Source organism: Ictidomys tridecemlineatus, unplaced genomic scaffold (assembly GCF_052094955.1).
Source record: "Ictidomys tridecemlineatus isolate mIctTri1 unplaced genomic scaffold, mIctTri1.hap1 Scaffold_568, whole genome shotgun sequence".
NCBI lineage: Eukaryota > Metazoa > Chordata > Mammalia > Rodentia > Sciuridae > Ictidomys > Ictidomys tridecemlineatus.
In genome coordinates, this window is record NW_027523815.1 from 137264 (window position 1) to 152616 (window position 15353).

The 15353-nt window shown below is 31.8% G+C and overlaps 1 pseudogene; it reads right to left on the minus strand.

Moving 5' to 3' along the window:
* Positions 1 to 292: 292 nt before the first annotated feature.
* Positions 293 to 14175, minus strand: LOC120891220 (uncharacterized; annotated as a pseudogene).
* Positions 14176 to 15353: the final 1178 nt, after the last annotated feature.

The following is a 15353-nucleotide window of genomic DNA, read 5'->3' on the forward strand; positions in this document are numbered from 1 at the left end:
TGGTACAAATAGGCCTTTAAGTCCAAATATAGCTTTTGAAAAAAAAAAGATGATTTGAATTCAACCAATACAGAGAAACGGAGGAAATGACAGTTGAACCTAGAGAGGTTCACAGAAGGAAAGAAGCCGGAGGATCCAATCATGCTTCCTGCTGACTTCCACTGGCTAATGAATAATGGTCAGTTGGGCAAGGGTTGGAATTTTCTGGGGAGTCAGTGCTGTGGAGCTATCTCTGGAAAATTGTAATTATTCTTCCCAGTATGAAGTTTCTGGTGACCAATGAGGTTTGATCTTACAGGAAAAGACTTTTACAGTCTATGGATTTGTGAGAATTGTTACAAGTATGAATGATCTGTTTCTTGTTAACACTAGAAGCATACTTAAAATTTGCCACATTCTTAACATTTATATGGTTCTTACCCAGTATGAATATTTGGTGAACAACAATACTTTTTCTAATAGAATAGCTTTCCCACATTCTTTGCCTTTGTATGTTTTCTTCCCAGTATGAATTCTCTGGTGTGGAGAAATGTGTAATCTTTGATAAAGAGCTTTGCCAAATTCTTTAAACTTGTATGGCTTTTTTCTAATATTAATTCTCTGATGTCAAATAAGTTATATTTGATTAATCTTTGCCACAATCTCAAATTTGTATGGCTTTTCTCCCATAAGAAGTCTCTGGTGTTGACTAAAGAGTGACCTTCAATTAGAAGCTTTGCTAAATTATAGATATTTGTATGGTTTCTCCCTACTATAAATTCTCTGGTGTTGAGTAAGGCATGATTTTTTATTAAAAGCTTTGCCACATTCTTTACATTTCTATGGCATTTTTCCACTATGAAGCCTCTGGTGTCGAGTAAGGTGTGATTTTTGATTAAAAGCTTTGCCACATTCTTCACATTTGTATGGCTTTTCTCCAGTATGAATTCTCTGGTGTTGAGTAAGTTTTGATTTTTTATTAAAAGATTTGCCACATTCTTCACATTTGTGTGGCTTTTCTCCAGTATGAATTCTCTGGTGTTGAGTAAGTTTTGATTTTATATTAAAAGCTTTGCCACATTCTTTGCATTTGTATGGCTTTTCTCCTGTATGATATCTCTGGTGTTGAGTAAGGTTTGATTTTTTACTAAAAGCTTTGCCACATTCTTCACATTTGTATGGCTTTTCTCCAGTATGAACTCTCTGGTGTCGAGTAAGGTTTGATTTTTTATTAAAAGCTTTGCCACATTCTTTACATTTGTATGGCTTTTCTCCAGTATGAACTCTCTGGTGTCGAGTAAGTTTTGATTTTTGGTTAAAAGCATTGCCACAATTTTTACATTTGTATGGCTTTTCTCCAGTATGAACACTCTGGTGTTCAGTCAGGTGTGATTTTCGATTAAAAGCTTTTTCACATTCTTTACATTTGTAGGGCTTTTCTGTACTATGAATTCTCTGGTGTTGAGTAAGGCATGGTTTTTTATTAAAAGCTTTGCCACATTCTTCACATTTGTATGGCTTTTCTCCAGTATGAATTCTCTGGTGTTGAGTAAGTTTTGATTTTTGATTAAAAGCTTTGCCACATTCTTCACATTTGTATGGCTTTTCTCCAGTATGAATTCTCTGGTGTTGAGTAAGTTTTGATTTTGATTAAAAGCTTTGCCACATTCTTCACATTTGTATGGCTTTTCTCCAGTATAAATTCTCTGGTGTTGAGTAAGTTTTGATTTTTGATTAAAAGCTTTGCCACATTCTTCACATTTGTATGGCTTTTCTCCAGTATGAATTCTCTGGTGTTGAGTAAGTTTTGATTTTTGATTAAAAGCTTTGCCACATTCTTTACATTTGTATGGCTTTTCTCCAGTATGAACTCTCTGGTGTTCAGTCAGGTGTGATTTTGTATTAAAAGCTTTGACACATTCTTTACATTTGTATGGCTTTTCTCCAGTATGAATTTTCTGGTGTCGAATAAGGCATGATTTTTTCTTAAAAGCTTTGCCACATTCTTTACATTTGTATGGATTTTCTCCAGTATAAATTTTCTGGTGTTCAGGAAGGGGTGATTTTTTATTAAAAGCTTTGACACTTTCTTTACATTTCCAGATTTTATCTCCAGTATGATTACTGTAGTGTTTAAAGAGGTTTGAGCAACACTTAAATACATTTTCACATTTCTTCAATTTGTAAGGTTTATCTCCATTGTAAAGCCTATTGTTTTTAGTAACACATAGAATTTGAGTAAAATATTTTTCACATTCTTTACTTATGGAGGATTTATCACAGCTCTCATAAAGAACTGAGGAATTTTTACATGCTTTTACATATTTTTTTAACTTGTAGAGCTTCCCACCACTATTAATTCTCTGGAGGTCAGAAATTCTTGTAGTTTTATTAAAAATGATTTCACATACCTTATAGCTGTAATTTGTCTTTTGATTATAAAAGCTTGGATAAATAAATTTTGGGTATGGATTAAAAACTTTTTCACTTTTCTCATTGTAAAGCTCTTTTAAACGATCACATGGGTGATTTCTAGGATTTAAAAAAAGAAGAAAATTTTAATGACTTTCACAGAATTTACATTGTTTTACACCAAATCTATTATGCTGCAAATTACCTAGGGTAGAGACTATCTACAGGTCCTAAAAGATTTATCATAAATATAGGTCTCTCTGAGTATCAATGAGGGTGTTTTCAAAATTCTTTCTACTTTTAAATTAAGCAATATTAGGTAAGTACAAATACTCCCACAATCATTATAATTTCATGCATTGCCACAAGGAGAAACTGTTTATTTCATCATTTTTGTAAAGTAATAGTCAGAGAGACTACTAAAACTCAGAAATTTCTTCTTCTCCTTCTTTTTATTCTATCTTGTCTAAATAAATATTTGTGTATATTTACTCAATGGTGAATTTTAAATTATCCCAGTGACTAACTAAAGCATGAAATAGACTCCATTGCAAATTTTTCATTTTTTAGAGAAACAGTATAATTACAAATGCTGTTCAAAAATGTTTAAAAGAACACACAGGTCCTCAAATGTGACTGCCAAATGTGTTCTTGTCTCTCTCCAGCTTAGCCAATGCCCCACATCCCTACAGTTCAATTTTCCTCCAACACACTATTGTCTAGTTTTAATTTGTGGGGAATCCTGCAGGTACTGGGATATATTATTGCCCTGATGTGCCAGAGCATTCTTCATTAAGCCAAAGAGCAAATTTCATCTGAGCTTGGCTGCTCAGCTTTCCAGCAAAAATATCTATCACTGAGGGTGTTTTTAAAATTCTTTCTATGTAACTAGCTTATTGAAATAAGTTAGAGAATACTTTTGATTTGTTGAAAACATATTCCTTGAGATGCACAGATAAGTAGTGCTAGGGCCTCAGAAAAATCTAATGGTAACAGGATTTAGTTCATTAGGGACTTGTATAGGATCCAGGAAGTCTCTGTTTCTCACATTAAGAAAGTTTTTCTCATTTCAACCAAAACCACAAAAATGCATAGATTTTTTGGGATATTCACTTGGAGTCTGGTGAATATCGCTGTTGATATGAAAGATGAAGCAGTGCATGTCAGATGGAGCTGCTGAAAGATATCTATAAACTGTGCATGAAATTAAAAAAAAAAGCATGGAAGCCTTTAGGTAAAAAGTCTGGTATCTAGGAACTCACAGTTGAAATCCAGCTGGTTTGAGACTATCCAGTACATGGTATATACTACCTAGTTTTGTCTAAATTAAGCATGGCATTGGAGATGGTATCATCCATTGGAGCCATATAGCCACTTAGCATCACAGAGATGGGTGAGACATGTCAGAATGCCAATGAACCTGTCGCAAGAAAGACTCTTCCTCTTGAAATCTTATTCCTACTTTGATGCACACTCCCTTAAATAAAGAACTGGAAAAATTATCTAGCAATTGTTTTTCAGAACTTATGTGGTCTAGAGAATCTATAAGATGTTTTATCGCTTTTAACGTAAGTTTTTGCCTGGTCTTATATTCCTTTACTAATTATTTCAGATATATATATTTTTTTCAGATGGCTCATCACCTTCCAAAAAAGAAATTACTCAGGTGGGATGCTTGATGTCCCATGACATAGAGTAATTATGCTAACTTATGAGCCATAAATACATTGGTAACTACACAAAGACTGCTTCAATTTGAATTAAAATTATAAACAAATATTTACAAGCACCTTTGACTCAAAGTATCAAGTTTCGGGGAGAAGGTTCTACAAAAGTGGGCGTCTGCAATGGTAGACAGAATCATTAAATGACAAAGACATTATAGATCTTTTTTTTTTTTTCTTACAGAGGAGAAGTTTAATGGTAAGCCATTCCTCATTTAAAGGTTGTCTTAAATCACCACTGTGGCTGCTTTACTTTTCTCAAAGGGTTATACAATTCTTAGCTTAAGCCCTTCATTGTTCTTCATTTGCCCCACACCATCCCTACTACTTCTATCTCAAGCTTGTTTTATACCTCTTAGCAAGATCCCAGAAAAGTGTCAGAAGCCTTCCACAATTCTCACAAGACCCTCATGTCTGCTTCTGGGGTGTGATTCCTGCAAGACATTTTGGCTGTGGTCTTTCTGGGAGACTGTGCTAAAAGTTCCTGGGACATTCCTGTGTTTGGATTGTCATACATGACAGATGAGCTATATGCTTATTTGATGTGTTTTAGAAAGATTCAACTGCTTCTCTTCTTTTTATTTTTTGCTTAATTATTGCATTTAAATGCAATACCTACCAAACTTTCACTGTAAGCACATTTAATTATTGAATTGTTCTTTTAAACAGAAATGTCTTACTAAGGCTTGTTTCAGCATTTCCTGAATCTGCATGTATTTCTTTTAAGTAGAAATAGTATGCATGTGTTTAAATTAGACAATTTTTCTATACTGTGTAGAAAATCTCTTTTTATTACTTCATAAAAAAGACAGATTAGAATGCTGCAACTTTAAATTAATAATCTGTACACTTTCCTCTAACCTGCGCTTATGTAGAGATTATTAAAAGTTTTAAAAACATAACTGACTATAAGCATTTTATAACTTTTTGAGTTTTTTTTTTCATTAAAATGCCTATTTCTATTCTAATCCTATTTCTAAAGCTGAGAAAAGTGGTTGAGTCTTTATTATCCTAAAGGTATTTTTAAGAGACTGCTTCATATTGCCCTGTAAACATTGTGTAAATGTAATTTGATACATGTTTTTGCAATTTAAAATATTGTGTATTGCAAGTGGTTTTACAAAAAATACTGAGTAGTAAAACTTTTACAATTACAATAGTGTAATTTAAAGTTTTAATGAAAGAAAAACTGAATGGCACTAGATGAGAAGTCAGTCTTCTGAGATTTTTGTAATAATATAACCTGATGAACTTGTAATTTTTTGAATAAATAATTTTCATGTTTTTTTTTCCATTCATTAAGACAAATTTTCTGAACTTCCCTCTTTTTCAATTTCAATTTCTTGTTTAAAACCAAGTATTAACTGTCCTGCTTTCCATACCTTTGCTTTTTCAAGTTTTGCAAAAAATATTGTATTTCTTGCTCCCCTAAAAATTCTTGGTTTTGATTAGAAGACATACCTAAAAAAAATAATAAAAAGTTATTTCACTTACTATTGTGAATAACTCTGCAATTATGTAAAACTTTATCAAAGTGGGGGGGAATAGCCACAGAACAATATGATTCAAGGTGATTATTACTCAAGAAATACATAGAATTTACTACAACATGATGACAAAAACTTTGAAAATTTTGAAAATTATCTTAAGAAATTATAGCACCACAGATGAGGACAAAATGCAAACTGACTAATATTACTACAACAATGTCAAATTATAGCCCTTCACTTCAACATATTCAGAATCCACCTGTGACTCAAGTGTTTCAGTAAATGAATATCTCTTATTTTTTTATTTATATTTTTATCTTTGGGGGGATTATTTCACAAGAGAACACAGGGGTATTCTATCACCAAACTAGATCCACAGGCATTTCTCCATATCTATATCTATATACTTTTTTTTTAAAGACAGTTTATTAAAAAGATGATGAAATTTATTTTAAACTGGCATTCCACTGTCTCAGCTTTCCAGTTATGTGCAATTCAATTTATATATCATTGCACATCACCTTTTTTTTTGTTTACTTCGTAACTTCCAAATATTTTCCGAAATGACTATAATGATCTAATTGAACAGATTTTGAATAGAAATATCCGAATGAAAATAATAGCTCACACAATAAAAAGTATAATAAACTCAAGCAAACAAACAATGTAATACTAGTAATTGAGAGTTCAAAAATTGATGTTGTTAATTATATAAGTAATGCCAGAAAACCACCTGAAATGTATTTAATGAACTAAATATCAATGTAGAAAATTGAAAAAAAAATTAGAAAAAATAGCAAGAAAAAGTTAGAAATTATATACTAAAAATATTCTTTTAAAAACCATGTCTCAGGCTGGGGACACAGGTCACATGTTTTAATTCTTGCCTCACATGCAAAAGAATGGGCTTAATCCCCAGCACGTCCCCCCACCCCACACACACAGTCTCATAAATTAGAAATTTGAGGAAGAAAATATATCAAAGGCTAGAATTAATTAAAATACACAGGTACTGCTGGAAGATGTGGTACATGACTGTAATCCCAGTATCTGGGGAGACTGATGCAGGAGCACTATAAGTTCAAAGACAGACTCAGCAATGGTGAGGCACTAAGCACCTCAGTGAGATCCTATATACTTTTATTTAATTCAAAAGTAATGATCAAATAAACATTGAAGGTAATAAAATAAAATAATCACTATAAAATTTATGAAATACAAATTAAGGCAGTTTTTCTCATAGTAGAAAAATTTATATAAAATCAACAAAATTTGAAATCTACAGAAATAAGTTCTTTCTCATCAGAAATTTAAGTAGAAATAAGCTAATTTGTAAAAAACTAAACAGAAAACAATGTGATTAACAAGAGTAAACCTAAAAATATATTAACTATGTCAGATGCAAATCTACATAATGTTTTCTTAAGATATAAGGTCACAAAAGTCTAAAAACAAAAAGATATAACAAATATTACACTCAAAATTGCAAAGGTTATGATACTTACATAAGTGAGAGACAAAGTACAATATCATATAAAAATAAATATGACTAATCACTGGAATACAATCATAGTCAAAATATTTGTAACTCCAATCATGTTTTTTATATATAGAAAGAAATCACAGAAAAAAATTCAACAGCATAAAAAGCAACACAATAATAGTAGGATACATCTATCCCCAGTTGATGTAAATAAAAAAAAAATCATTGCATTAGTACTCAGGGAATAAAAATACTTCAAAAAGCATTAAAAACTAATTAGGTTTACAGAGGCAATCTTCTTTATAGTGTATGAAATATTGTTCCAAAGACATCAGGTTAAAAATACAAAACAAATGTTAAATATATTAAAATATTGAAGTTGCTTTGTAACATAAAATAGTAAGTTGGAAAGCAAAAATGAAAGTGATATTCAAAATTTATGAATATGAGTTTAAAGCCACATTCAGCAATTAAGCAAGGCCCTAAGCAAATTACCTAGGCACTGTCACAAAATAAAATATAAAAACAGCTGCCAGCTAGGCACAGTAATATACACCTGTAATTCAAGAAGCTTGGGAGACTGAAACAGCAGGATTGTGAGTTAAAAGCCAGCCTCATAAACAGCAAGGTGTTAAGCAAATAAAGGAGACCATGATTCTATGTAAAATTAAAAAATGGGGCTTTAGATGTAGCTTGTGGACAAGTGCCCCTGAGGTCAATCCCCAGTACACTTCCCCAAAAAGAGCTGTTGATGTGGCTCAGTGGTTAAGCACCTGTTCTTAAAAAAAAAAGGCCAGTAGCACCCCCAAAAATCTAAGAAGACTATGTAATACCAAACAATCAATATTATTTTTGTGTAAACAAAATAAGTTATTTGAACAATTCTTTAGAATATTCTTGGTACATCAATAACTATAGATACTAAAAAAATTTCAATAGTAATTCCTGATATAAAATAATAAAAGCTACAATATTCAATGGAATGAGGTTAAATGAGAAAGCCATGGGTAATAAAATTGAAAGTATATCAATTAGCCCTCAACTTGATGGTCAAATCAAAATATATTTACAGACCTATTCTCATTAAATAACATTCAAAAGAGACCAATGTGGCAAGTAAATCAAATATCATTTCAAATGACTACATGAAGGCAATTTGGAATGAAAAAGTTAGAAATCTTTTCAAAGATAATAAATTATATAATATCTATAATGATCAACATTCAGGAGAGTATATTAAGTAAAATAGTAATTCACACCCCCTCACCAAAAAAATACCAGGTAATTCTACTTCTGAGAGATATTTACTGTAGCCAAATATAAAGACCAAAAAGAATGGCATTAGGGATGAAAAAGTAAGAAAAAGGAGAATTTGTTTGAAGAAAAAATGTGATACAAATTTTCTAGAAAAAAAATGTTACAAAAAAATTTAAATGAACAGAACTAACCAGTAAATTTAAAATATATAAGATAATAAGTTCAGCAAAGATATACACTTTTGACCACAATTACATATTTGACAAATATATAAAAGATAAAAGAATTGTAAACATCTTTATGGTACATTTAAAAAGCTAATGTCTTACTCCTAGACAAAAGAACAGATTTATATATGTAGAGATGATGAATATGCCATTAATTCTAGCTACTTGGAAGGCTGAAACATGGAAATACAATTCCAACTTTTGCCACTTAGCAAGAGTCTATTTCAAACTAAAAGTCAAAAGGGGGTGATGATGTAGTTCAATATTACAAGAACCTCTGCGTTCAATCAGCTGTATGTGTATGTGTATGTGTTTGTGTGTGTGTGCATATGTATGTTTATATATAAAACAAACTTTAGATATATTACATGATTAAGCACAAAAGCAGAGTAAATAATCAAGGCAATATACAATCATATATAAAACAGGGGTAATATTTTTACTTGTAAGTAAAAGCATAGAAAACTTGATTGAATATTGGCATATGGGTCACATGCAGTTTAATTTTACCTAATGTTGTCCTAAAGTGACGTCATGATAATTTCTATTCAATTATTACATATAGATATGAAAACAAAAACAGTATCACTAATGTGAGAAAACATAATGAACAACACTGAAGGTCTCTAAAGAATGAGATTCAAAAAAGACACAAGAATTAGAGAAATGTTACCTACAATATTATGAATAATTGTATTACAATAGAAATCTTTCTTTTAATTTTTGTAGTGATAGATGGATAGAATGCATTTATTTCATCCATTTATTTTTAGGTAGTGCTAAAGATAAAACACAATACCTCACATGTGTGAGGCAAGCCCTCTGCCACTAAACTACAGCCCAAGCCCTAAAAATTCTTCTTTAAACCACATTGATAAGCTATACTTACATTTCCACTAGGTGTAGGTATTGTGAAATACTGCTATTCATTACATGGTAGAAAAACTTTACAGAATATTCAATATAAGCATTCATATAAAGTTCTGATGAGAAAAATTTGAATGAATAAATATTTAAATTATATTAAAGAAACTCTCCTGTAATATTAATACCTTACAATGGTTTGCCTAGAGATATTTGGAAATAAGCAGATTTTATAGGGAGCCTCCAAATGCAAATAAATGCCAAGTGATGCATATCCTCACAGTCATTGTGGAATAATTTGTAGGTAGGACAAGAGTTTGTTTCTCCGCCTTAGAATGCCCTGCAATTTTCCCTAGGAACTAGTCAAGTAATTAAATACATGTGCAATGTAAAGCTGCTATGGCAGTGCCCTGCTTGAAAAGGCTCTGCACTAGAGTATTATCAGCCTGAAACATAATCTCTGGCACACAACTCCTTGGAATAAAGACACTCTCTTTTTAGACAAGCACAATGGTTCACTGAGTCTAAATCTGTCCACAAAACAGTAAGTTTATACAATGGACTTTCTTGAGAGCTACTCAAAACTCCTAACACTGCACATTGCAACTTAGTATATAACTGATATATAAGCTGCATAATGTTGCTAAGTTTGTAATCTGCCTAGTAATAAAGTGAACAGTGTGTACTAGTGATGCCAATGACCTAAATTAACCTGTTGATATAAATAAAGCTTGGCAGTTTGGCCTCTCTGTCACTATGCCACATTTCCTGTCACTTATCTGTGTCTTCTTTTGATTTTCTTTTTTTTTAAAAAAAAGAGAGTGGGGGAGAGAGAGTGAGAGAGAGAGAGTGGGGGAAAGAGAGAGAGAGAGAGAGAGAGAGAGAGAGAGAGAGAGAGAGAGAGAGAGAGAGAGAGAGAATTTTAATATTTATTTTTTTCAGTGGACACCACATCTTTGTTCGTATGTGTTGCTGAAAATCAAACCCAGGCTGCATGCCTGCCAGGAAACTGAGCTATCACTTGGGCCACATCCCCAGCCCTTCTTCTTTTGATTTTCCTACAATATTTTGTTAATTGAAATGTAGGGAGATCAGTGAAGAACAGGAAGGAGCTTAAATAATTGATATGCATGGTAAACAGAGAGTATGAAATGCTCTTTAATGATTGGAACTGAAACAAACCTAGGTTTGAAAAAATATTTTCTGTCAGATTTTAGCTTATTAATTAACATTTTTAAATGTGAATTCCTCTTTAATTTTGCGCCTCTTATCTCTATTTTTTGCTTCATTGATTTCTACCCAATTTGATATGTCTACTGTCACTTTTCTCTTCAAATCCCAAGGTTATTTCATTGGAAACCAAGTGGTGACCAAGGATTACATAGAGACATCAATACTTTTTTTTGATGGAATATGTCACATTTTGTTATTTTCTTGGTAACTAAAGACGTCTTTTAATGTTACACTCATTAGGAAAAAAGGAAAGAGAAAATATCCAATAAGAGTTTACAAAATTATTTTCTCAAATATGTTTTTTCCTAGACAAAAACACTAAAATACTTAGAAACCATTTTCATTCTCTACATTGTAATCAGTACTTAGAAAAGATAAGTTACACCTAAAAAGAAAAAAAATCTTTAACATTTTTTTCTACATAAACAAATACCCAATCTTTGTACTAAAAACAAGAAACAAACTTATTAATGCAGAATGGATGCTACCATAAGATACTCTATAAAGTTAAAAAAATAAATATTGTTTTTTAATTAAAAATCCTGAATGAAATTTAAGCTCACCAATAAAGAGTAGGTTTTTACAGATCTCTAACATCACATCTCCATATAAAGTCTGCTGGAAGGGGTCCAGGAATTTCCATTCCTCTTCTGAAAATTCAATGACCACATCCCTTAATGTCAATGGTTCCTGAAATAAAAATGAATACATATTACATAAACCATATGATTAATAACATAGTACTTAATTTCATACAAATATTAATGAGAGTTAAAAAAGGTGGCTTTCACATATGGTAGTGATATCAACCATTCAATAAGATACATTTTTTTGTGGTGCCCGGGACTGAAACCAAGGCGTTTTGCATGAAAGGCAAGCACTCTACCAACTGAGCTATATCCCCAGCCCCAATAATTCATTTTAAGCAGTAAAATTGGTGGATAATTTTGGTATAATGAAATCCAGCCAGCAGCACACGTAAAGCAAAACACTGAAGCAAAAAAAGTGGAAAAAAAATCCAACATAATTCCAAAGGATAAATAATAGTTGCAATTAGTTAATGAATATTCAAAAGAAGAACCACCAAACAAATCAATGATACTTGAGATATGCATAGCAAAACTGTAAGTAATAACTATACTCATATGACAGTGGTCACCTTAGTGTGTAGAAGACATAAGAGATCACTAAAGACACATCAAAACTTTCAATAATCCACATAATTATTTGAATGTTTATCTCCAAAGTTGTCTATCTTCTCATTATTTAAATATACCATAAATCTATACTGTATTTTAAAAATTACTTTTACAACATCACAACTCACTTCTAAAACAAAAGAATAAAATTTTTAACTATCAAACTATTACAAAAAACTTAGGTACTTGGGTCAACTTGAATCACATGGCACAAAGTTATAACAAAAAATAAAAATAATAAAAGCAAATTAAGTGAATAGATCATTAATCTCTCAGTTCATAAGGAAACTGACATATCAGGTTTAACATTCCCAGATTTGTAAAACCACTCTAACTGTGAAACTGTATCTTCACTTGGCTCATTTCAAAGTAGAAATTGAGAGAATAATAAGCAGTTAAGAAAAAAAATTCTGAAAGGCTCTTGCACCCTAAATGCCTCTCTGACAGTTTGGAAATACTCCTTTTACCAGGGTCTCAGTTATCACTAGTGAACAAACACATACATGAAATTAGTTTAACATTCTGATCTGTGATGTCTTTCTTCTGATTCAGCATTATGTTTTTTTTTTTTTAATTTAGAGATTTAATCCAGGGGCACTCTACCCCTGAAATGCATTTCAAGAAGTTTGCTTTTTTTTTATTTTGATAAATGGGCTTATAATGTTGCTTAGGGTCTCTGAATTACTGAGTCCTGAATCATATTTACTTTCTTCCTACCTCATTTTTCCACATCACAATGATTACAGGTTTGTGCCACCAGTCCTGACTCTGCAACCACATTTGATACCAAATGTGCAAACTTGCATAACAACCAATATTTCAACAACTAGTAGTCCAATAATTCAGTTCTGATACCATTCAGTATAGATCCCACAAGTTTGGTGTTCACTACTATCAAATTTTACTGAGGTGACAGTTTTAAGCCCCAGAATAGAACAATATTTATATTTATAATTCATTTCCTATAAATTAGGGGTCTCTACATCAACTCACTCAAGTTACTTATACTGATAAAAAGAGAACACACTTATGTATACCAGCTTGTTATAAATTATATAAATCTGGAAGCTGATAATTGAAACCTTGCATAGAATCTAAAAAAATGTCAGAGGAAAATGCGACACTATATAGGCCATTTAAGGAAATAATTGGTTGAAGATATTACCTCCAATTTTTATATTCTGTCATAGAAGAGCTTCTTTCCCACTATGAATTACAAGATCCTCACTATTTTAAATATGCTGATTCAGATACTCATTTTGAATAATCCCATTTTTTTACATGAAATAATATTTAATTTACACTTTTACATTCAGGGGTAAGAACAAAATATTTGTTAAAAAAAACAGGTTGGTATTCTCTAGATAATTTCCTTTATATGAAACCCTTAGAATACTGAGCCATCTCATGGCAGCCCAAACCAACATACACACAATTTTCTTAAAACTCCTAAGTATTCATTGGCTTCAGGGTAAAGGATACTTCATTTGGAATTTTGATTTTTTTTTTTTTTTGGTACAGGGGTATTCTACAACTAAGATATATTCTAGGCCTTTTATTTATTTATTTATTTATTTAGACAGTCTCTCACTAATTTGCTATACTAACTTTCAGCTTTGATCTTTCTTCCTCAATCTCCAGGTTGTTGTAATTACTGACATGTCATAATATGCCCAGAAAGATATGAATGTTCTAACCTCCTTTGGTCCATTTTTATTTCACCTTATTTATTTGCTATTTTTTTCTAAAAAAAAAAACCCTTGACAGCCTAAGATTTTGGATGCATCCATATATTATGTTTGATTAATTTGAAGTATTGCAAAATAGATTTAGAAAAACAAAAGCTGCTTATTACCTATCTCTGAATTTTTTCCAATCTGACATTCTAGAAATAGCTCCACAGCAATGAAAATTAGAGCCACAGGTACACCTAAGATCTAACTTAACCTTCAGTGATGTTCTTTTTCAGGCTCAAAAAATTACCTTAGTTTGAATACAATTTTATTTAAAATTTGCATCTATCTTTTCTCTTTGGCAACTTTTTTTAATCTTTCAAATATCCGTGATAAATTGCATTTTATAGGTAATAAAAATATTAGACTAAGTGAGACATGCTCAATCCACCGTCCTATTTACTTAATTATTTAGTTACCACCCCAAACTTGAGGCATTACATTATGTCTTCCAATAAGCATATAGTGAGTTTTTTCTTGAAGACATTTGCATAAACACACTAGCATTTTTTTTCCCTAAATCCTTGCTGCAGCTTATTCTCCTTTCAAATTCTGGCACCTTATAATCGATCATCCCTACATTAGTAAGAAAAAGGAGGACCAAAATCATATTTGCCTTTTTTTTCAGTTACAGAATCAATAGATCTGAGCAGTAATGTGTTTCAGGGGAGCTGAACCTAAAATTTGGGGAAGATAATATTAATATTCCAATATCTGAACTATTTAGATGAAACCTATAAAGGATATTCCTGTAATCTCTAGAGTATCTAGAGTATCCAGCTAGTCCAACAAGGTGTTCCATTCCCTGATGACAAGCTGCTGTGTAGGAAGAGAGGATTACACACAGGTTGGCATTCTCTAGGTAATTCAACAAACATGGAACCTGTGGGCACCTTGGGTCAGCTTCATGTAATTTATACCCCATAGCCACTCAAAGACATGGCAGATACTGAAGAGACACCACACTCTAAACTTTCTTAAGGGGGTCCTAAACTTGCTGTCTATGCTTATGAAAGACAAATAAACAAAAGTTCAAAGATTTTCTTATTTTAATATCAAGGATTAAACTCATCAGTGCCTACACACTGAGCAACACTTACCTCCACTTAATATTTTTAAATTCAACATATTAATTCTCTCACTTCAGCATATTAAAATGCTGAGATTATGAACTTGTATCTTCACACCTGACATTAGGTACAAATACTTTTTAAAGAGTTTCATGTTATAACCTCATGTTCCTCTCATGTAAAAGTACAACCACTCACATGCACACACACAATCACTTTTTAAAATTCCTTACAAAACTAAGAGAAAAAGATGAATTAAAACTCCATGTAATTTGAAATATTCCAGGGAATAATACTTCATAATATATAGCAGAGAAAATATGGCATTTAGGAAACTCATGCTTGCCTACATTGGAAGATGCACTTTAAAAAGTGAATGCCCCCTGATAAGGAAAGAGAAACTGAAAACTCCATGGACCACAACTGCTCTCAAATATGAATTATTTGTATGAGTCAAAATTCTCACGTCCTGATCCTGTATTTAACAATCACTCTGAAGGGGTGTAGGTAAGAAAATACAGAGCTGATTTCAGGCCAGACAGAGGTCACCAATCAGAGGACAAAAAGTAAAATCCTGACTGTCAACCCCATTCTTAGGGCCAGATGTGGCAGTATATTGAGCTCTTTCAAATTTAGACAAGGTTTAAAAGATTACAAAGGTGACCTCAGGAAACTGCAGGTT